The 24,950-nt window shown below is 44.7% G+C and overlaps 1 long non-coding RNA gene across 1 annotated transcript in view; it reads left to right on the forward strand.

Annotated features, from left to right (window-relative positions):
* LOC134956740 (uncharacterized) overlaps window positions 1-24,950 on the forward strand; it is a 99,416-nt gene that overhangs the window by 73,904 nt on the left and 562 nt on the right. The window contains exon 2 of the long non-coding RNA XR_010186137.1: window positions 23,637-23,925. This is a non-coding gene — a long non-coding RNA (uncharacterized LOC134956740). The remainder of the gene's footprint in view (window positions 1-23,636; window positions 23,926-24,950) is intronic.

A 24,950-nucleotide genomic window follows, 5' to 3' on the forward strand; every position in this document is an offset into this window, starting at 1 on the left:
AGAGCGTAGGCTTGAAAGGGAGACTGAGATTTCCTTCCTTCCCAAGGGAACCTCAGACTCTGAGGAATTTTCTGAGGAGCCTATGCAGATTGGGGCTACCCGCCTCTCCTCGCGTGAGAAGACGCGGAGGAGACAGCAGGGGTTGTGTTTGTACTGTGGGAATAAAGGTCATGTGGTAGTATCATGCCCAGAAAAGCCGGAAAACTTCAGGGCCTGAGGGTGATGGGAAATATCCTGTCAGGCCAGAAGTCAGAATTTCCCAAGAAGACTTTTATCATTCCGGTGACCTTGAAGATCCTCGGTCAAACTGTCAAGACTGAGGCCTTTGTGGACAGTGGGGCCGACGGGGTTTTTATGGACCGCCAATTCGCCCTGAAACACTCTGTTCCCTTAGTACCCTTTGCATCGGAAATTGAGATTTGTGGGTTAAACGGGGAACCATTATTCCAAGGTAAAATTACCTCTTGCACTAGCCAGATTTCTTTGTTTATTGGAGCCACACACTCTGAAAAATTGTCCTTTTATGTGACTGTCTGTACTTTTGCCCCATTGGTGTTGGGGTTACCCTGGTTAAGGGCCCACAATCCTCAATTTGACTGGGTCTCTGGGGAGATTCTTAGTTGGGGTACTGATTGTTTCAGGAGTTGCTTGAGCCTTCCAGTCAGGCTCTCGCAGCTAAGTTTGCCAGGATTGCCAGGGTGTTATGCAGATTTTGCGGACGTGTTCTCCAAAAAAGTTGCAGAGGTACTACCTCCCCATCGCCCCTATGACTGTGCCATTGATTTGTTGCCAAATGCTAAGCTTCCCAAGAGCAGGTTGTACTCCCTGTCACGTCCTGAGACTCAGGCTATGGCAGAGTACATTCAGGAGAACTTGGCTAAGGGATTTATCAGACCTTCACAGTCTCCAGTTGGGTCGGGGTTCTTCTTCGTGGGTAAAAAGGACGGTTCGTTGCGACCCTGCATCGACTTCAGGGAATTGAACCGTATCACGATTAAAAACTCATACCCACTGCCTCTCATTTCGGTCTTGTTTGACCAGCTTCGTACTGCCACCATTTTTTCTAAGATTGACCTACGCGGTGCGTACAATCTAATCCGAATAAGAGAGGGGGATGAATGGAAGACTGCCTTTAATACCCACTCAGGGCATTATGAATATTTGGTGATGCCTTTTGGGCTCTGTAATGCCCCGGCAGTCTTCCAGGATTTCATGAATGATGTGCTCAGGGAATATTTGGATAGATTCTTAGTTGTATACTTAGATGACATCCTAATCTTCTCCCATTCCCTGGAGGAACATCGGAAGCATGTACGCTTAGTCCTCCAGAAACTCAGAGACCACCGGCTTGGGGCAAAGCTGGAGAAGTGCGAATTTGAAGTTCAGCAAATCGCATTTCTAGGATATATTATCTCCCCAGAAGGTTTCCAAATGGAGGGTTCCAAGGTACAGGCAGTCCTGGATTGGGTGCAGCCCACTAGTTTGAAGGCGCTTCAGCGTTTCCTGGGCTTTGCAAATTTTTATAGACGATTTATCGCTGGATTTTCGTCTATAGTGGCGCCCTTGGTGGCACTCACTAAGAAAGGGGCGGATGTTGCTCACTGGTCTTGTGAGGCTAAAGCGGCTTTTGCCCGTCTCAAAAGGGCATTTGTTTCGGCCAAGGTGCTGCGACACCCAGATCCAGAGCGTCCTTTTGTGGTGGAGGTGGATGCCTCTGAGATGGGTATTGGGGCAGTGCTTTCTCAGATGGGAGTGTCTGATAATCGCCTTCATCCCTGTGCTTACTTTTCCCGTAAATTTTCGCCTGCCGAGATGAATTATGACGTGGGTAACCGGGAATTGTTGGCTATTAAGGATGCACTCGAGGAGTGGAGACACTGGCTTGAGGGGGCTAAGTTTGTGGTCTCAATTCTCACTGACCATAAGAATCTGGCATATTTAGAGTCAGCGAAGCGTCTCAATGCCAGGCAGGCACGATGGGCTTTGTTTTTTGCTCGCTTTAATTTTTTGATAACATATCGCCCTGGGTCAAAAAACATCAAGGCTGATGCGCTCTCGCGGAGTTTTGCTCCAATCCAGGAGACCACCGAGGAGCCGTTGCCCATTGTTTCCCCATCATGTATTAAAGTGGGCATTACCCAGGACCTCTTATCATTAGTCCTTAGAGCACAGGAGCAGGCTCCTCCAGACCTTCCGGTAGGTCTTTTGTTTGTGCCTCCTAGGTTAAGACAGCGAGTGTTCCTGGAATTCCATGCCAAGAAGTCGGCAGGTCACCCGGGTATTGCCAGAACTCGGGAGTTGCTATCTAGGGCGGTGTGGTGGCCCTCGGTGGCTAAGGATGTGGATCAGTGGGTTCGGGCATGTGACATCTGTGCCCGAAATAAGACTCCTAGAGGGGTTCCTGTTGGCCCATTACATCCACTCTCTATCCCATCTAAGCCATGGACCCACATTTCAATGGATTTTGTGGTGGACTTGCCCAAATCCTCGGGGATGACAGCCATCTGGGTTGTCGTTGACAGGTTTTCGAAGATGGCGCACTTCGTTCCACTGCTTGGGCTGCCATCAGCCAGACGCCTGTCTGAATTATTTATGCTGCATGTTGTGCGTCTCCACGGGTTGCCACTTGATGTGGTCTCTGACCGCGGATCCCAGTTTGTGGCCAAATTCTGGAGGGCATTTTGTTCCGATCTCCAGATTTCTGTCAGCTTGTCGTCAGGCTACCATCCGCAGTCTAATGGGCAGACTGAAAGGGTGAACCAGTCCTTGGAGCAGTTCCTCAGGTGTTATGTCTCCAAGTGTCAGACTGACTGGGTTGCTCATCTGTCCATGGCGGAGTTTGCCTATAACAACGCGGCTCACTCTGCTACAGGGATCTCTCCCTTCCTTTGTGTGTATGGGCATCATCCTAAGGCCAATTCTTTTGACCCCGTGGACTCCACGCCTGGTGGTTCCTCTGTGGTTTCGGTCCTTAGAGGTATTTGGCGGAAAGTGAAGAAAGCCCTTGTGTCTGTGTCATTAGTGACCAAAAGGGTTTTTGATAAGCGGAAAAGAACCTGCAGCTTCAAATTAGGAGACTTCGTCTGGTTGTCTACCAAGAATTTGAAGTTGAGACAGCCATCTCATAAGTTAGGGCCCCGGTTCATCGGCCCTTATAAGATCACCAGGGTTATCAATCCGGTGGCATTTCAGTTAGATCTGCCCCGTTCTTTGGGTATCAATAAAACATTTCATTGTTCCCTTTTAAAACGGGCGATTAGTAATCCTTCTACCAGTGGAAGACCTTCCCCTCTTCTGATACGTGGCCAGAGGGAGTTTGTTGTTGAAAGGATTCTTGACTCCAAGGTGGTTCGGGGTCGGCTGTCATTTTTGGTGCACTGGAAGGGGTATGGCCCGGAGGAGCGGTCGTGGGTGCGCAGTTGTGATCTTCATGCCCCCAGACTGATACGCTCTTTCTTCTCGCAGTTCCCCGATAAACCCGGTGGTAGGGGTTCTTTGACCCCTCGTCAGAGGGGGGGTACTGTTAGGGTCTCCTGCCCTGTGCTGCCACGTCGTCATGGCAACCGGGAGACAAGTGCTAGTGGTGTAACCTGAGCGCAGCTGATACTCCGGTTCGGGTCTTTTGCTGTGCAGTGGTTATAGGCTCTGTGCACGGCAGGGGATCCGGTGCTGGTTTTTGTGCTCACAGTCTGTGAGGTCTGAGTGGGGCGTGGACAGCACCTGCTTTATAAGGCCTCTTTTCAGGGTAAGCAGATGCTGCTGAATCTTTGTTGGTTAGTCAGTTCATGAACGTTAGCCAGTACTGTGTAGCTTTGTATTTGTTTGTTGCTTACTGCAAATAGGCCTGGGAATTTGGTATTACACTCTGCCAGTCCAGACCTAGCAGTAAGACTGGAGTCAGTCGTTTAGCTTGCTGGGGTTCTGTTACTACCCTGTGAACTTAGCAAGTTTGCGGCTGTATTCTAAGACTTGCCTGTCTAATCCTGTCTCACTGTGCTAGGTGTCAGGGGTCAGTTTAGTGGCAGTAAGCTAAAACCTGTGCACTGCAAGTGAGAATTTGGATTGTGGAGATTCTCCTTGTGTCTATCATTCCATCTCTGACCAAGGAGTTTACTGCCACACCCGTTGGTAACCCTTTAGGGTTTTGCTGTTGCCCTTAGCAACAGCATTTCGGGTACTCTACGTATTAAAACACAACATCTTGCTTTTTCCATCTTAGCAGTTCTAATACAAGGGAGATACCCAGTTCCTTAGCCTCTGGGCTTCTCTGTTCACTTTGTGTGTATTTTGTTACCCTATCACCTTCTGTGTACGTTATGTCATATCCCCCAGTTTGTCTGTGAGTCCATCTGTTTTGCATAACAGTTCAAACACCAGTACATTCCTGCAGACACTGGAGTGCATAACAGTTCTGACACCAGTACTTTCCTGCTGGCACTGGTGTGCATAACAGTGTGCAGGAGAATCTAGTTACTGACACTGGTTTCATTATTCAGCAGACACCCCGACTCCCCCCCACCTTTTCAAAAGCATATTGACAGAGTACATACAACAGTGCAAGGATCCAAAAACAAGGATGACAGTAAATGCTATATCTGTTATCTGTGTGCACGGCACAGCTGTTTGAGGCTGCACGGGCAAATGGGTCTTAGACCTGGGATTATGTGGTTCCTAGGCCAATAGGTTATGATGTTAGACCAATCATTCTCAATGTAATGTTCCAACAATTCCCTTTTTTAAAATGACAACCTATTGTACAATAAAATTCATCATCATTTTCCACATAACCAAATGAGACTTCAGTGCTCGTAATTGCCACCAATCTCGGTGCTACAGACCCTTTGTATTTTCTTAACACAACAACACAGGTACAAGATTTGCATACACCTCTTTGGTTATTTATCAATTCAAACTGTTTATCAGCATTAGAATACACCTTGGCCATACGCCACCTTTTAAACATTTAAAATTTTTCTGGATATTTGATTAATTCCCCCTGTGCACTTGTGACAAATTAACTGAAGATATTTACCCACAATTCAACAATATAACATAAATGTATGGTACCTTAAAAAATTTCTTCTGACTGACACTGGGCTCTTTAAGATATTCTCTGATCTTCCCGACTGGACTTCCCCAGATTTCAAGAAACGCTGATTCAAATGAGCAGGTAGAAATCTACACATTTCTCACTTACCGTTTTTTTTAAATCAGCGGTTCCTGAAAGATCAGAGGATTTGTTGCCAGTGGAGGAGATGCTGGAATATCCCGGACGATGCTCCCAAAATGTTAGGGTATGTTAACCTGTTCAGGTCTGGTCTATAAACTCTCTGCAGTCATCAGTCAGAATTCTGTTCAACCGGTTGGAGGTCAGTAAATGAAAAAAGGACACAGGATCATGTGTAACCTTTAGCAAATCATAAATGACCTGCTAGGGGCCGTCATAGGTTTATTATTTATAGCTTAAACAAAATCACGCTTGCCAATACATTTTAGCCAATCAGAATACACCATGTATGTCCTGAAATACATCGATTGTCATACAATGTTCCAAGTGGCAACTAGAACAGCCTTGAAAATGGTTATTGTTTTGTTTATCAGTCTTTCGGACATAAACTCAAAAGATTTCTTTCAACATTCTTCTCAATTAGCCTTGGATATATCTGGTGTTGCTTTGTCCGCCTTGGATACATTTAATGTTGCATTGTCCTTGTACAAGTCATGCTTTAAAACAAGATATTCAGCAAATATAGTATTCTGACCAGCTCTGCAATATTTTTCTTAAGGATACATGAACACAATTTGTGATTAACAGTAAATATCTTAATAAATGTGAAAAAGCGTGAATCAATATATATTTGCTATATTGCGGAAGCTCCTACACCATCAGTGAACAAACCTGTACAGCAAGCATATCGGTATCTATACATTATATACTGACACCAATCGAGGGCTGCATTGGACATGTGTTGAAGATATACCATTGATAAACTGGTCAGAGACTTATAGACAAACACTTAATGGATTATATTCATTGAGCCCCCTGGGGGCTACTGTGTCCAATTCATTGATTCAATAACATTCCCTCCATTTAAGCTGCCCCACTCGATCGCCTCCAGTCGACAGAGGGGGAACCCTATCAATCAACATACACTTTAGACTTGCTACTTGGTGCTTAGCCTCTAGAAAGTGTCGTGCGACAGGTTTATCAGAGGTTCCACTGTTTAAAGTGGTATGTATAGAAGACCGGTGGTTGGCCATCCGGTCTCTAAAATTCCGCATAGTCAACCCAACATAAAGGAACCCACATGGACACTTCAGTATGTAGATGACATGATCCATTCTGCAATGTAGATGAAATCTGATCTTGATGGTGGTCCCAGTGTGGGGATGATTGAAAGTCGGTCCAACCATCAATGACCTGCACGTCGTGCAGTTGCCGCACGAGAAACATCCGGGTTTCTGTGTATACAATTGTGTACGGGAAGGCCTAGCTTCAGGATATATGGTGGGTCTCATCAACATTTGTTTCAGGTTCGGACCTCGCCTATACGCCAACATTGGTGGTTTCATACGGGTGAATGGTAACGTGGGATCAGAACTGACAATAGCCCAATGTTTCTTCAAAACTTTATTGACATGTCCAAAAAAATGTTTTTTATTTATTTATTATATTTAGAAATTGATGGGGGTAAGACAATGGGCAGCAGCAAATTGTGGTCCAGACGTTGGTAGTAGGATGAGGTTGGAGCTGCTTTGGTGGTCTCGAGGCATCCGAACTGGCACCCGAAATGAAGGGGCAATGACCTGATGAGGAAGAGGGGGGCAGCCAATAATGTGCCTAGGGGCGCCTGACCCCAAAATTCGGCCCCGGGCTCAGAGTCTCTGCCATGCTAGCAGAAGTGTCTCAGATGCCTGTACAGAGTGCAGGCAGCTATTTTGTGTTTTGGACCAATATTCAGTCTATCATTTTACTAAGAGCATGAGACATTACTGAGGCATGAGGCACACAGCACCTTGTGCCTCAGTAAAATGAAGAGCTAAGCTAATTGGTCATAAGTACTGGCTTGGCATTCATAACTGTTGCCTATGTTGTGTGAAGCTGAAATGTTCACTTTAAATGTAAAAATAAGAATGCGATTCCAGCAGGACAGTCCCGCTATTCAGACACTGTCCCGCTGTTCCACCCACGGGTCTCAGTGTCCCGCGGGTGGGTGGGGGGCAGTTGGGATATCCTGTGATCACCGCTGCTCTGCTCAGTAAAGCAGCCAGTGATCGCTGAATTAGATGCCGTGCGCATCTTATAAGGCTGGCGCGTGCCCAGCGAGTGAGGCGGGGGCTGCCTAGCTGCTTAGGGAGCGCTGGACACGCCCCAAAAATGACAAATAACAGGGGTTGTGTGATGAGACCCCAGCCCTTCTGATGTAGCTCCACCCCCTGTTTCAAGCGCGTCCACGCATCTGGTGCGGCAGATTCCTCCTTGACTGATTCAAAAGTTGGGAGGTATGTGTATATGACAGAAAAACAACCAAAAACAATTGCTGATTGTAGCGATGCAGATAGAAATGTATTTATTGCTATTGGCGGCTTAGATAATATAGGCTGTATAATTGGGAGAAAATAATGAAATGGAATGGAGGGAAGTGATGGAGATAACCACAAAAAGGTCTCTTTGTACAGGTGATAAACATACCACCATCTGTCCCAATATAACTACAAGAGGATCATAAGTCTCAGTGGGGCTTTAATAAACTAACAATAAAATATACTGGTGGTGCTTAGAATTTAAAATGCACCTGCTCCAGTATTCAGGGCTGTACAGTGGAAAGGAACAAAATTATTTATCATTTAAAAGAGAATTCTCTCCGCAGGGCCAGATTAAGGATTGTGGGGACACCAGGGCAACTAACTTGTGGGGTCCCTACCAATGTAATTGATAATATAAATTGCTGGCGATGTTGTTAAACAGTATAATGTGTGAATACTCCCAGCACCACAATTGTGTTAAACACACTGTAGTGTCCCCATTTCACATTATACTACACAGAAAACCCCAGGTCACATATGCCATAGTCACACCTCCCAACCATCCTGATTATGGTGGTCCAGTCCTGCTTTTCAGACACCCGCAGGCCGCAGTAGTGTCTGTGACTTGTGTGATGGATCCTGCACTATTCTAACTGTCATGAATGACTACTTCAGAAAAAATTGGATTTTAATTACCTACCGGTAAATCCTTTTTTCGTAATCCATAGAGGATACAGGGGTTCCATTTAGTACCATGGGGTATAGACGGGTCCACTAAGAGCCATGGGCACTTTAAGAATTTAATAGTGTGGGCTGGCTCCTCCCTCTATGCCCCTCCTACCAGACTCAGTCTAGGAAACTGTGCCCGAGGAGACGGACATACTTTGAGAGAAGGATAGATAAAGATAGTGGTGAGATTCCGAACCAGCACACACAAACAGAGAAAAGCTAAGCTAACCCAACTTTAAACAGGAACAGCAACAGCTGAACCAACAATACTTAACTAAGTAACAGTGCAGGAAGGACGAAGCACCGGGCGGGCGCCCAGTATCCTCTATGGACTACGAGAAAAGGATTTACCGGTAGGTACTTAAAATCCTGCTTTCTCTTACGTCTTAGATGATACTGGGGTCTATTTGGTACCATGGGGATGTACCAAAGCTCCCCAACTGGGTGGGAGAGTGCTGAGGTTCCTGCAGAACTGATTGACCAAACTGAAGGTCCTCAGAGGCCAAGGTATCGAACTTGTAGAACTTAGCAAACGTGTTCGAACCTGACCAAGTAGCTGCTCGGCAGAGCTGTAAAGCCGAGACACCCCGGGCATCCGTCCAGGAAGAACCCACCGACCTAGTAGAGTGGGCCTGTACAGATTTTGGAACCTGCAAGCCTGCCGTGGAATAAGCATGCTGGATAGTGAGCCTGATCCAGCATGCAATTGTCTGCTTTGAAGCAGGACACCCAATTTTATTGGGATGATAGAGAACGAACAGTGAGTCGGATTTCCTGTGACGTGCTGTCCTCTTTACGTATACCTTGAAAGCTCTCACAACATCAAAAGACTTTTAAGTAGTGGAAGTGTCGGTGATAACCGGAACCACAATAGGTTGGTTGATGTGAAATGCAGAAGAAATTGCTGACGAGTTCGGAGTTCAGCTCTGTCCTCATGGAAAATTAAATAGGGGCTCTTGTGAGACAAAGCCCCCAGCTCCGACACACGTCTTGCTGAAGCCAAGGCCAACAGTGTGGTGGTCTTCCACTTAAGGTATTTTACGTCCACCTCCTGTAATGGTTCAAACTTCAAACCAGTCCGATTGGAGGAACTGCAGCACCAAATTGAGATCCCAACGTGCCTTGGGAGGCACAAAGGGAGGTTGGATGCGCAAAAGCGTCTGGACCTCAGGGAGAGTAGCCAATTTTTTTTTAAAGAAAATGGACAAGGCCAAAATCTGGACTTTTATGGAGCCCAGACGTAGGCCCACCTGCCTGCAGAAAGAGCAGGAAACGTCCCAGATGAAATTCCACCTCAGAATAAGTTCTGCTCTCACACCAAGAGATGTATTTCTTCCAAATATGGTGGTAATTTTTAGACGTTACCCCCTTCCTGGCTTGGATCATAGTCGGAATAACTTCATTAGGGATCCATCTTCTGGCTAGAATCAGCCGTTCAACTTCCATGCCGTCAAACGCAGGCGCTGTAAGTCCTGATAGACAAACGGGCCCTGTTGCAGAAGATCCTCGCAAAGAGGTAGAGGCATTGAGGAGCATCTCCAGAAGGTCTGCGTACCAGGCCCTTCTTGGCCAGTCTGGAGCAATGAGTATTGCTTGAACCTTTTCCCTTTTTATTCTTTTGAGAATTCTTGGGATCAGAGGAAGTGGGAGAAAAATGTACACCATCTGATAGACCCATGGAGTCGTCACAGCGTCTACCGCCAATGCCCGTGGGTCTCTCGACCTGGAACAATACCGCTTGAGCTTCTTGTTGAGACAAGAGGCCATCATGTCGATTTGGGGATATCCCCACCAAAGTGTCAAGCACCTGAACACTTCTGGGTGAATGCCCCACTCCCCAGGGGTAAAGGTCGTATCTGCTGAGAAAGTCTGCTTCCCAGTTGTCTACTCCCGGAATGAAGACCGCTGACAACCCCACAGCATTTTTTTCTGCCCAGAGGAGAATTCTTGACACCTCTGACATTGCTGCCCTGCTTTTCGTTTCGCCCTGTCGGTTTATGTATGTCACTGCCGTCACATTGTCCAACTGGACTTGAGTGGCCCGATCCTGAAGAAGATAAGAGACCTGCAGAAGGGCGTTGTAGATGGCCCTGAGTTCCAGAATGTTAATTGGAAGGATGTTTTCCTGACTTGACCATCTTCCTTGAAACTGCACCCCCTGGGTGACTGCTCCCCAACCTCGGAGGCTTGCGTCCATGGTTAATAGGATCCAGTCCTGAATTCCGAACCTCTGACCCTCGATGAGGTGAGAGGTCTGTAGCCACCACAGAAGGGAGATCCTGGCTTTTGGCGACAGACAAATCCTCTGGTGCATGTGAAGATGCGATCCGAACCATTTGTCCAACAGATCGAGCTGGAAGGGTCTTGCGTGAAACCTTCAGTATTGAATCGCCTCGTAAGAGGCCACCATTTTCCCCAGAAGGCAAATGCATAGATGCACTGCTATCCGGGTTGGCTTCAGGACATCCTGAACCATCGACTGGATTACCAATGCCTTTTCCAATGGAAGGTACACTTTATGCGACTCTGTGTCCAGTATCATTCCCAGGAATGGGAGCCTCCGTGTTGGCTCTAGGTGAGATTTCGGAAAGGTTTAGAATCCACCCGTGATCTTGGAGAAGTCTGGCTGAAAGGCCAATGCTGTCCAGCAACCTATCCCTGGACGGCGCCTTTATCAGGAGATCATCCAGGTACAGAATTATGTTCACTCCCTGCTTGCGGAGTAGAAACATCATCTCTGCGATCATTTTGGTGAACACCCTCAGTGCCGTGGAGAGACTAAATGTCAGGGCCTGGAACTGGTAGTGACGGTCCTGCAGTGCAAACCGTAGATAAGCCTGATGAGGTGGCCAGATCGGAATGTAAAGGTATGCATCCTTGATATCCAGAGACACTAGGAATTTCCCTTCCTCCAGACCTGAGATCACCGCTCTCAGAGTCTCCATTTTGAACTTGAACACTCTTAAGAACGGGTTCAAGGACTTGAGGTTCAGAATTGGTCACACTGAACCGTCCGGTTTCGGTACTACAAACAAGTTGGAATAGTACTCCTTGTTGTGTAGATGAGGTGGAACTGGAACAATGACTTGAGTCTGTACCAGTTTTTGGATAGCCTGCTGTAAAGTTATACTTGCCTCTTGTGAAGCTGGTAAGCCTAATTTGAAGAATCTGTGAGGTGGGAGCTCTTGGAACTCCAATCTGTAGCCCCGAGAAATAAGATTTATTACCCAGGGATCCCGGCATGAACTTGACCAGATGTGACTGAAGAATTTTAGTCGGGCTCCCACCTGACAGTGCTCCAGGCCTCGCGGTCCACCGGTCATGCTGAAGGCTTTGAGGAAGCCGAGCCTGAGCTCTGTTCCTGAGGACCTGCAGTTGCTGGTTTGCGCCTCTGGAGGCCGTAGCGCACCTCTGTATTTTTCCTTAAACTTGGCCGTCCGAAAGGACTGTAAATTTGAAGCTAAATAAGCTTTTCTGGCTGGGGGAGCTGCGGAAGGAAGATACGTAGACTTATCCGCAGTAGCTTTTGAGATCTATTTGTCTAGTTCATCTCCAAACAAAGCCTCTCCTGTCAATGGTAAGCCTTCCACGCTTTTCCTGGAGTCCGCATCAGCAGTCCACTGGCATAGCCACAAGCCCCTGCGTGCTGACACAGCCATAGCGGTGGTGCGTGCATTAAGCAAACCAATCTCTTTTATGGCTTCCACCATAAAGTTTGCAGAGTCCTGTATATGCTGCAGGAGTAAAACAACATCCCCCCTAGACAAGGAATCTAACCCCTCAATTAGGTTACCTGACCATTTAGCAATGGCTTTTGTGATCCACGCACCCCAGCAGCTGTGTACAATGATTTGAGTGTAGTCTCAATTTTACGATCAGCCGTATCTTTTAGGGAGGCTGTACCAGGGACAGGCAATACAATTTTTCTTGATAGCCTAGAGACTGATGCGTCCACTATCAGTGGATTTTCCCATTTTTTTCCTATCCTCCAGAGGAAAAGGAAAGGATGAGAGCAACCTTTTAGGGATTTGAAATTTCTTATCAGGATTAACCCACGGTTCTTCAAACAGGGTATTCAATTTCTTTGACGCAGGAAAAGTGACCGAGGACTTCTTTTTTACATTAAAATAAGATTCCTCACACTCCTCTGACACCTTATCTGGAATTTGCAGAACATCTCTGATAGCCTCTATAAGAGCCTTTATTCCCTGTGACAGAGTAGCATCCCCCCCCCCCCCTCCCTCCAAATCCACCTCACCCTCCTCCATGTCTGACCTGTCAGCGTCAGAGTCAGACTGCAGGATATGGGCCAGAGATAATTTTTGCAGACAAATGGAAGGGGATTGAGATGCTGGTTTGGGGACTGAGTCTCTATTCATAAACTCATCCACAGTCTGTCTTAAGTATTGCGTCTCTTTCTCATTCCGGGATAGTTTTGTAGAAATGTTTGAGATCATTCCCTTAATGGAATTAACCCATTCCGGTTCAGCCCCACTATTCTGGGAAGGTACACTGCCCTGAGTACCCAGTAGTGAGCCCCCTGGTGAAGAGGAACACTCGCTGTACAAGAAACACACTCTTTGCCTGACATAATGTAAATGTGACAGCACACACACACAGGAAAAGGTTAAGCACAAGTAACCCACAAAGAGCCCTTCAGGGAGACACAGAGTTATTTGGACCCAGACCCCACCGCGCCCTTATTGCTAATACCAAGCTTAGCCTGGTCGCAGACTAAGTACCCTGATAGGGGACTTAGTACACTAATAATCGCTCCCCACCTGCTATGACCCCCTGGTACCGCTGAGGTAATCTGGAGTCACTTCGCACGAGCTGCGCATCCCTGTCAGTCAGCGTCTGTGTCCACTGCAGAGGGAAAATGGCGTTGGTGAGCTGCTGGATCCTCTAATAGTGAATCCCCGCTCCTTAAATAGCACGCGGCCTTCTCGCTTTTTTTATACTGGCTGAGGTAATCTGTTGCTCCAAATGGAAAGAAAACAGTTTTCAGGCTGTTTTTGCCAGTGTGTGTACTGTGTACAGTGTACTGAAACACAGCTGTGTACTGTGTCTGGAGATGCATTCCGCCCCGGTTAGAAGCTATGCGTCTCCGTACCCTCATGATGCCACAATTGGCGGCGACCCGCTAGTTGGGACGCCAGCTTAGTACTCACCACTCTTCATTCTTTTGGCTCTGTTAGGGGTGGTGGCATGCTCTGAGAATGTACGCTGGCTGTGGTGGTGCTTGCGAATAGTTCCCTCAGGAGCTCAGTGTCCTGTCAGCAGGGAAGGGGAACATTAACCCTTCAAGAGTTTGGGCTGTCCCCCCCCCCCCCCCCCCCTAAGTCCCACGAAGCAGGCAGGCTTGCCTGAAAATAACAAACATATAAAATAAATGCAGAAAACTCTTCAGGAGCTTCCATAAGCGTGACTGGCTTCCAGGCACATTTCAAAACTGAGTTTGGAAGGAGGGGCATAGAGGGAGGAGCCAGCCCACACTATTAAATTCTTAAAGTGCCCATGGCTCCTAGTGGACCCGTCTATATCCATGGTACTAAATGGAACCCCCGTATCCTCTAGGACGTAAGAGAAAAAGGCATTTTGTTTCCCCCAGCACCCTGAATGATAGCAGTAACCGAATATATCAAGGACTCTCAGTATTTTTTAATTACATCTCATTTTTGTATCATTTTCTTTATAGTTCGGCTTCCTAACACTAATTTATTAACAATATAGTTTTTTCACTGGTATGCTGCCCTGGGCTTTCTGACTTATGCTGATTTTTGGGGTGCCACACCCTGCACATAGATATAGCACTAGGGACCCCCAATATACAGAGAGGCCTTGATGCAGCTTGGGGGCTTAATCATATATTTGCGCAAATATATGTAATCAAGATCTCTGAATTCTAATATTGGGGGTAATTCTGAGTTGATCGCAGCAGGATCTTTGTTAGCACTACAGTAGTGTAGTCTAGTCACAGTCATCATTATACCTCCATCCTACCCCCTATATAACAGTCTATACATATATCACATTCCCTTGCAGGTCACCCCAAAGTCTCCCAATAGACTGAGACACATTACCAATCTGTCTAGCTACACAGAGACTCCATAAGGAACTATGCAGTGTGTGTGCTATGCAGCATCTTCCATGCACACTTTGATCACACATTCATGTATAAGAACGCAGAGTACAATAATATAGTCACCAACATAGAGTTGTCCCTGACAGAGTCCCTGTTTTATATTATTGACCATTGACTGATACCCCTTTTCCATCTATTACGCGGGTCGCAGCCGGGAGCCTGACACGGGTGCTACCCGGCTGCGACCCACATCAGCCCCCTTTCCATCTGCCGTTTTCCAACCTGGCATATTGCCGGGTTGGTGACGTTGCCGGTGATGAGGCAGGGGCGGCGCTGGGAGATCACATGATCTCCCAGCGCCGCCTTCCCATACAGTGTGAACGGCAGCCGTGTCGCTTCTGTTTACACTGCACAGCTTACCGGGTTGAACCCGTGTTCAACCCTGCAAGCTACCTGAGTTGGAATACCGGTCAATCAACCTGGATTATTCCAACTCAGCCCTTTTATACCAGCCAGCAACACGGATTATGGGGGTAATTCCAAGTTGATCGCAGCAGGAAATTTTTTAGCAGTTGGGCAAAACCATGTGCACTGCAGGGGAGGCAGATATAACATGTGCAGAGATAGTTAGATTTGGGTGTGGTGTGTTCAATCTGCAATCTAAATTGCAGTGTAAAAATAAAGCAGCCAGTATTTACCCTGCACAGAAACAAAATAACCCACCCAAATCTAACTCTCTCTGCACATGTTATATCTGCCTCCCCTGCAGTGCACATGGTTTTGCCCAACTGCTAACAAAGGCCCTCATTCCGAGTTGTTCGCTCGGTAAAAATCCTCGCATCGCAGCGATTTTCCGCTTAATGCGCATGCGCAATGTCCGCACTGCAACTGCGCCAAGTAAATTTGCTATGCACTTAGTAATTTTACTCACGGCATTTTCATCGTTCTGGCGATCGTAATGTGATTGACAGGAAATGGGTGTTACTGGGCGGAAACAGGCCGTTTTATGGGCGTGTGGGAAAAAACGCTACCGTTTCCGGAAAAAACGCAGGAGTGGCCGGAGAAACGGAGGAGTGTCTGGGCGAACGCTGGGTGTGTTTGTGACGTCAAACCAGGAACGACAAGCACTGAACTGATCGCAGATGCCGAGTAAGTCTGAAGCTACTCAGAAACTGCTACGAGGTGTGTAATCGCAATATTGCGATTACTTCGTTCGCAATTTTAAGATGCTAAGATTCACTCCCAGTAGGCGGCGGCTTAGCGTGAGCAATTCTGCTAAAATCGCCTTGCGAGCGAACAACTCGGAATGACCTCCCAAGTTCTTGCTGCGATCAACTCAGAATTATCCCCATTGTGTGGGATTTATATCCGGTTACTGCTATCATTCAGGGTGCTGGGGGAAACAAAATGCTTTTTTTTCTTGCTTAGAAATACCCCTCCCTTTCAAGTACCTGAATGATATCACTAAGCTAATTGAGCATCTGCCACTATATATGAATGTCTACTTGCCTAAAAAGTGACAAAGCTGATCTGTCTGCAAATTTCCTTTGTTACTCTTAACCCCCAGAGAGTGGGAGTAGAATTTCCTAATGTCATGAAGCTGCCTTAATAATATCTTAACAATGTAATATAAAGAGAGCTTTCAGTTTGACTGACTTATCTATAGCATGCGTAGATAGATATGTATAACTGGTATACTCAGGGCCAGATTAAGGTTGATGGGTGCCCAGGGCAATGGAGGTTGTGGGGGTCCCCACCAGTAAAGTTGCTGGCAAAGCCCCACCCCCGCCAAAAACAAACACACACACAATTACTTACGTGCCTGACTTAGAGATAAGTACAGCACCCAGTGTCCAGCGGCGCCGCACTACAGTGGAGGAGCTCTAAATAAAACTACAACTCCCAGTATCCCATGCTTCTGCCAGCAAGGGCTGCTGGGAGCTGTAGTTTTATTTAGAGCTGCTCCACCATGTAGTGCAGTGCCGCCGGACACCGGCGCTACCACAGGACACCAGCGCCAAGAAGCAGCAGGGGACAGCGCCGATAGAGCACATATGTCTTGTGGGATCGTGAAGCGATACTGCAAGACTATCTGTGCATGGAGGAGCTCCTCGGTGGCCGCTGTTAATTAACAGCTGAGATGCCGGAAGGAGACTCCTCAGAAGCAGTGTGTTGGGGCCCCGGGATGGCCGCCCTTCTCACCCCTCCCTTAATCTGGCTCTGCGCATACTGTTCATGTTTAATATAAGGGACATTTATATGTAAGCAAGGGCGTAGCTACCATAGGTTCAGGGAGTGCAGCTGCTATTGGGCCCAGAGCTGATTGGGGCCACAGTCCCTGTCACAGTTACATGAGTTATTTACATTTTTCATCATTGGCTGATACAGAGGGACTCATACAAACTTTTGTCTTGGGGCCTGCAGTATATCTTCTTATTCCCCTGGACCTGTTCATAATATGAACTGGGGTCACTGTATGCCATAATGTGAATTTGGGTACTGTGTTGCATGATGTGTACTGGCAGCCTCACAATGTAACATATTGTTGATAAAGATGGAAGCCATATTTGTTCATAGGACTCCATTTTATAATTGACATCTTACAAGCTGTTTCAAATTGTTTTTCAGCTTAGAACTGACACAGGAAAGAGTATAGACCTGTACTTTGTTTGAACCCATATTGTGAAGCTATGATCTTTATCTAAGATATACTTTCCTTGCACAAATATATTGTCAGCAGCTAAATGTGAAGGCTGCAAAGGCATTTGTCAGTTTGCGGTATAACAGGAACGGAAGCAGAACCAGACATATGTAGATTATGAGTTTAACAAAAGTCCACTGTTGCCCCACATAAAACCGCAAACTGGAATTATAGCGTTGCTAAGAAGATAGTAGTTTATTAACCAATAGGATAAGAAAAGTATGTTAACCAATAGAATTAAAGAGATCATTAACCAATAGGATTATGTTTTGTGTAAGGAAGCTACGCCACTGTATGCAAATATGTACCTCTTTATAATGTAATGTTTTCAGGAAATAAAGCAGCTCCGCACTATTATTCCTCACTGAACACACGTGGCTACACTGGCTAGTAATTACAAATGTTAATTTGTTGACTGGTCACTGGCTGCAGCCGTGCATGAACCTGATGCTGACTGACTGAATGCGTGCTTGAACTTGGTTAAGCAAAGGGTGCCCTTTCCTGGGTTCACCTTTATCATATGGAGGTTCCGAATCCGAGATCCCACATCACCTGTTGAACAGCGGACGACTGAGCGGACGGTTCCTGGACTGAGACTCAAAACCCAAGCATGGTACGTAGAGATATTTCTCTGTAGACTCTCATTCCTGCTAACTGTCCACTCTGTTCCGCTGGGAGACAGGCATCGGGATCGCACGCACAAAGTTCACTCAGTAAACAGGTTTTTCTCATTTTCATTCTATCTCTTGCTTATATGTGCTTATATATGTGTTATAAAGGCGTAACAATGAATGAATGTGGAAGTAAATGGATTCTGAGTATTTAGAGTGTGTCTGCATATAACCAACTGACGGGTTGTTAAACTAAACGTTGCTGCGACCACTGTCTTGTTTTGTCTTATATTGAAAATTAGAACGTAGGTTAAGTTTGTGTTACTGCAGTCTATATGTGTAAAATATTGTAGAAAGACTTTAAAAAAAATAAGTAAGAGTTATGAAACAGACATGTCCCATTTGTAAGTGTGTAGTACTCTTAGTAAAGGCACACCACAATCAGAAATTTTATTTACATTATATTTGTAATCCAGGAGAATCACCCTTATTCTCTGAACTGTGGGAAGAGGGGTTTAACATTTTTGTACAAATAGGTTGTCATTTTATTCTTAAAGTAAGAAATATTGGAAAAGATTGGTCAGATATACTGTCTGAATTGGAAGGTTCAGAACAATACAGTATATTGTACATAATATACGAGTCTAAGTTGTACTCACGGTAGAGTATCATTGCATCTGACTTGCATACCTTGTTAGTACCATATAGCACGTCCTGTCGCTTTAAAAATTATAGCGTACAGAGTTAAGAAAAAAAAAGAGTCAGGAACGGAAGCCGTTTAAAACTTTTTTTCTCTCTCTCTTCCGTGAGCTGTAACCACAGACTGCTGCAAGCAATGAATGCAAGTTGAATGTCCTGTCAGAATTGTGTCTGCATAGCTATTATACATAGGTTAGGAGAGGGACATCCATTTGTTTTAAAAGCAGTAGTGTACTCTGCAGAAGAAGGGGTTTGGGAAAATAGAGAAAACCCAGATGATGTGTTCATATTGATGGGATGTCATTTCATTCCAAAGGATAGTGACATAGGTAAAAATTGGTTACAGATCACCTCTGTTTCAGGCAATTGTCCTCACAGTTGTATCTCTGAGGATCCGTTAGATCCAGGCTACTGATATTTCCCGGATTTTGAATTCTTACTGGCCATAAGAATGGGAAATACAAATACTTACCCTTCGGATGAAGCACCTCGGAGTGCCATGGACATTATGAAGAATGTACATGGTGAGCAATGCTTGAAGGGTATGAGACGATTGTTTCAATGGGCAAAAGTGACTACTAATGGCACTCTAGACCCGGATAGGTTGAAACAAATTAGAGTAACCTATGGGAGATATGTGAAGGATAATAATCTGGAACAGAGTCTTGATTTGTGGATTAAAACAGGTAAATTACTTCAGTATAAGAAAAAGTTAGAAGAGTTAGGACAAACTCAAGAACAAATGGCTCTAATTAATATGGATGATTTTAAAGATGCAGACATATCTGGACAGGAAACAATGATACATAGAGGTCCCAAGAAAACCAAAGGGTATCCTTACTGGGCATGTCCAAATTGTAGACATTGTAACCCACCAGATGATACACTATGTCCAGTTTGTCAGACACCCTGGTCTTACAAATGTAAACCCTGTAAAAGACCAAATGTTAGGAAATCTGTTAAATCTAAAAAGTTAATCAGTAAATGGTTGCCAGTGTTAAAAAAAATAAAATACCTACTAATTATACCTGAAGATTTGAATGCCACAGACTAATATATTGGTAGACTTAAAGTTGTACAGCATGTAAAGTCAAGAGACCAAAAATGTCTCCTAAGAAAAATTTATGTATGGTCTCAAGCTTGGCATCTGCACCTCCAGTGTATAATTTACTTAAGGATTTGGTCCCTGCAAACTATATCCGGTGTGCACATAAGATGCTGTCACACCTGGTGTAACTGCTGACGAACCTAATCCAGTGCGCCAAAAGTTGCGCTGAACCACTGCATGATATAAAAAATTCAGAACTGTTAACATAACAGTTACAGAACTCCCTGATGTTAAACAACAATTTATGAAGTTCATTAGATATGTAAGAAAATTAAAAATAATTTAAACCTAGAAATAAAATCCAAAAAGGGTTATGAGTTTTCTGGATCCTGCTTAGTGATGGACAATTGAACTCAGGTGGCATGGAAATGCTAACATAAAACCAGCCTTTTTGCCTTCCCATGTGGGCTGGTCTGGTCCGTCATTAGGTAAAACTGGGGTCCAAAGGTCTCAGTTTCAGGCTGCTTTTGTCAAAGTCTCAGTTTCAGGCTGCTTTTGTCTCTGAAACTGCATGCTTATCAAATTGTGTAAAGAAATTATTCATAAATTGTAATCAGTGTGTTTGCACTTTTCTGTCAATTTGTGCCACAGAATAGCAAAATATATAGTCTGTAAATTACATTGGTAAATATGTATTGAATCAGTGGCTACAAATGACTTGTAGACTTCAATGGAAGTGTGTAATATAATGTATTATGTAAGTTCTAATGGTTTATCATTAAACTCCAGCTAACCCCTGTTCGGAGTTGGGAGAGTGCTGGCTCACTCTCAGTGTTTTATTTGTGTGTGTAAAATAGTATTATCTTAATATAAAGTTTTGGATAAGTATAATAAAATGTGTTGTGGCCAAATGAATATTGCCCCAACCAATAGCAAAGGGCTGTCATAAGACTACAAATATGACATGTATTTGCATTAAAAAAAAAAAAAATCTCCACAGTAAAATTAATATCTCTGTGTCTAAAACAGTAACAGTTCATAGGTAAATAATTAGGAACATGTTACAGATGTAAGAAAATATTTTCTTTAATGTACAGCTTGTTGCTGTTCCAGTTACAGTGTGTAATGAAATGTCAGAGAATCAGGAAGTGTTTGGGTAACTATTACAAGGGGTGGGGCCAAGTGATGAAGTAAACTAGGTATGAGTAGTGGGCAGAACTGTAGTCATAGTCCATACCCCTAAGATAGAAGTCTGCCCTCATGATACAATTACATTTACATGGTATAAAATCAAGATTGTAACTGTAAACTGTAACAATGCATAAATGATACCTCTGAAAGATGTTAGGTGAACATACATTAACATTGCATTACTGCTGATGCTCGGCATATAACAGTAAAGGAGGAAGGTTTATTTTAGAAATATCTCAATGACGCACCTTACAACAGCTTAAGTCATTTCTAAAATTAATCACCTATTGTACAAAATACATTCCAAGGGCATCACAGAAAACTAAGTTTTATATGATGCCATCAAAAGAACCACAAGTGTAAGGTATTTGTAAATAGAACCCAAATGTCAACCCTTATTGCTATTCATATATAAAAAAAATGTAGGGTACATAGAAATAAGTTATAATATGCACAAAACAAAGTACACTGCATTTCTGCTTATAGTAAGCATATCACTACAAAAAGGAGGAAAATTATTTCAAAAGTTAAACCTCCTCAAACATGTAAACAACTCATATCCTTTTTAGGACTGAACACTTATTGCAGAGAGTATATTGTAGGCGCATCACAGAAACTACAAGTGTTATATGATGCCCTAAAGGGACAAAATGCACAAGGTGCATTACTCATGACACAAGAACAGCTAAATGCTTTTTGTCAGTTAAAAACAGACATAATATCAGCACCAGCATTAGGACTTCCTGATTATGCAAGGCCTTTCAATTTGTTTTGTTGTGAAATTTCAGGCCATGCGCAAGGCATATTAACGCAGGTACATGGTGACAAACAGCGACCCCTAGCGTATTATTCAGTACAGTTAGACCCAGTCATCCGGGCAGCACCAACATGTGTCAAGTCAGTAGCAGCAGCAGCGTTATTGTTAAACAAAGCTGCTGATATTGTTCTGGGTCATCCCTTAACTGTACAGGTGCCTCACTCAGTGACTGAAATTCTGAACCAAGCGCAGACTAAACATTTATCTGCTGCTAGACTAACCAAATATGAAGTAGCATTGCTTACACCATCCAATGTCACTATCAAACGTTGTACTTCTTTGAACCCAGCTACATTATTGCCGCTGGTTTCAGAGGGGAATGGTGCAAGTGATGATGAAATGACAGTGACAGGCACAGAAAACCAATCAAATTTTTCAATTTCTATACACAATCAAGAACATGATTGTATAGAGTTAATGAATCTTGAAGCCGCAAGTACACCAGACATACAGGAACATCCTCTACTAAATGCAGATTTACATTTATTTGTGGATGGCTCCAGGTACTATGTGGATGGGGAACTGCATACAGGTTTTGCAGTTACCACAGAAACAGACATCTTAATACAGGAACCCTTGCCATCAGGTAGTTCAGCACAGGAGGCAGAACTTAGGGCACTGATAGCAGCCTGTATTTATGCTGAAGGTCAAACAGTTAACGTTTATACAGACTCAAGGTACTGCTTTGGTATTGCCCATGACTATGCAGTTATCTGGAAGAGCAGAGATTTTATAGGTTCTTCAGGAAAACCAATAAAACATGCAGACTGTATTAGGGTATTATTTGCTGCCTTTCAATTGCCAAAGAAATTAGCAGTTATAAAGGTCAAAGCGCACACTAAAGAGGATACTGCAGAGGTCAGAGGAAACGCTCTAGCTGATCAGGCTGCAAAAGCTGCAGCAGTCCAGCCTCTGCCAGACACTCAGGTGATGTTAACTGTCACACCAGAGTCATTAGACTTACAGTTATTGTGCAAATTACAAGCACAAGCCTTAGGCAAGGAGAAAAAGATTGTGAAAAATTAGGTGGGCGAATACAAGGTGACAGATGGATGGTGGAAAACCGTATCTGTTTACCACGCTCACTTTACCCAGTCTTAGCACAAATATTGCATGGAAAAACGCACCAATCCAGAGATGCAATGGTGAGGATTCTGAACCAGCATTGGGTAGCACCAGGTTTCACACAAGCAGCACAGGCTTATGTTGCAGGGTGTGTAACTTGTGCTTTACATAACCCAGGAAAGGTTGTAAAGGTACCAGCAAAAAGTACCCCACAAACTTGCTACCCCTTTCAGAGATTACAAATAGACTTTATCCAGTTACCTAAATGTTCTGGGTATGAAAATGTACTTGTGTGCAAAGACCTATTCTCAAATTGGGTTGAAGCTTGGCCTTGTAGAGCAGCAAATGCCAAGACAGTTGCAAAGAAGCTAATGCAAGAAGTAATATGTAGATATGGAGTACCTTAAGTTATTGAAAGCAACAGAGGTACCCATTTCACAGGAAAAGTATTAGGCAAAATTCTGTCAAATTTAGGTGTTACTCAGGCCTATTACACTCCCTATAGGCAGAGTAGTAAACATGTAGAAAAACTTAACTATTACCTTAAAACTAAAGCTATAAAAATAAGTTACAGAAACAGGCAAAACATGGCTAGAAGGTTTACCCATTGCTTTGCTCTCACAAATTCTTCAAGTGAAAAGCATGGGTTAATACCATATGAAATCTTATTTTGGTATTGTTGCTAGGACAGTATGCTATTTTCCACAGCAACTGCAACATGAACATGCTGACTGACTGAATGCGTGCTTGAACTTGGTTAAGCAAAGGGTGCCCTTTCCTGGGTTCACCTTCTTTATAATGTAATGTTTTCAGGAAATAAAGCAGCTCCGCACTATTATTCCTCACTGAACACACATGGCTAGTTATTACAAATGTTAATTTGTTGACTGGTCACTGGCTGCAGCCGTGCATGAACCTGATGCTGACTGACTGAATGCGTGCTTGAACTTGGTTAAGCAAAGGGTGCCCTTTCCTGGGTTCACCTTTATCACTGTGAACTAAGGCACTACTATGGATCAGAAAATGAACTAGGACACTATTAACAACTGCTACAGAGAGGCATCTCTCTAGAAGCATTGGGACAGGGGCCCCTACCAAATGTTGTTATGGAACCCACAAAGTTCTGGCTACGACCCTGTATGTAAGACAATATGTATTTTCAGGTATTGATGGGCCAAAATATCTGGCAGCTATAGAAGTGGGTGAAGATACAGCCAGCCTGTCCTGGGAAGCTGCTCGAGCTCAGATAGATTGATATATATTATCATACGCATCCCCTGATGGATTCTGTAAGGAGGTGACTGTGAATAAAAAGAAGACCTCCACTGCTCTGACTGGCCTTACCCCCGGCATGGAGTATGTCTTCCATATATGGGCAGAGAAGGGCAACAAGAGGAGCAAGAGATCCAGTGTTACAGCTTTGACAGGCGGCAATCATCATGTATGGAGATCGTAAGTCATATCCAGTATATATTTTATGGGTGTGATATACATAGTGTTCATGCTAGGCTGTTTTAGCAGGACACCACACCCTGCCCAATTTTTAAAGGCCAAAATGCATCCTGTCCCTTTACCAGTACCCTGCTAAAACAGCTGCCCATTGGCAGGCCGCTGCCGAGTGAATAGATTCACGTTAAAGGGAGAAATCTATTTACATTAATGGGAGAGCTTGGGGGACGGCCACGCCTCCTTTAGTGATGCAGACAGTTGGGCCCGTCCCCATTTAGATGCTGACGGGGTCGCACTGCCCCCAACAGTGCTGCAGATGGGGCCTTGTCTCCTGCCGGGCACACCCCTTTTCGACCATACTTGCCCCTACTCCTCTGTGCCTTGCTCTGCCGGCATTCTAGCAGAAACACTAATACAGCCAATTGTACAATAGCTATAGATAAAATCCAAGTTGCACCAATCTGCCTGTATAAATAGCCATACTTTCACAATAGTTAGAATATTTACATGTTTTATATATATCCACAGCTATCCCTTTTCCTTTTCTCTGACTCACTTCCAGAGTGCAGCTGTTGCTATTTTTGTCTATAGAGAAGTTAAATGTTTTTCCTATGTCTGAGTAATCTGATTTTATTATGGCAGCCAGCAGCATAAATTGTGTTGTTGTAATGTGGATGGATGCAGTGCCGGACCAGCTATCTGCCAAATGGCAGGAGGGCCGATGGCGGAGCAGCACAGCCTCCTGGCGCTCTGCTCGACATACAGATAGATGGTGGCGTGCCACGAGGCCAAGCCCCTGTGACTTGTGGCATGTCCCTTTAGCAGTGGCCATTCCCCCCTGTGCCAGGGAAGCTACACAACCCCAGTCCCTGGATAGAGGATATAAACAAACAGGGGTGGTTTGGGATGGAAATTTATGGAAGCAGTCCTAATGGGGGTGCGGTCTGTTGAGAAGGCTGGCTCCATCCTCATAGGGCCTGATTTACGCAATTGCGGCCTTCCTTGCATCTTTTGCTGCAGTTTTGGGA

The sequence above is a fragment of the Pseudophryne corroboree genome, chromosome 9, assembly GCF_028390025.1.
Source record: "Pseudophryne corroboree isolate aPseCor3 chromosome 9, aPseCor3.hap2, whole genome shotgun sequence".
NCBI lineage: Eukaryota > Metazoa > Chordata > Amphibia > Anura > Myobatrachidae > Pseudophryne > Pseudophryne corroboree.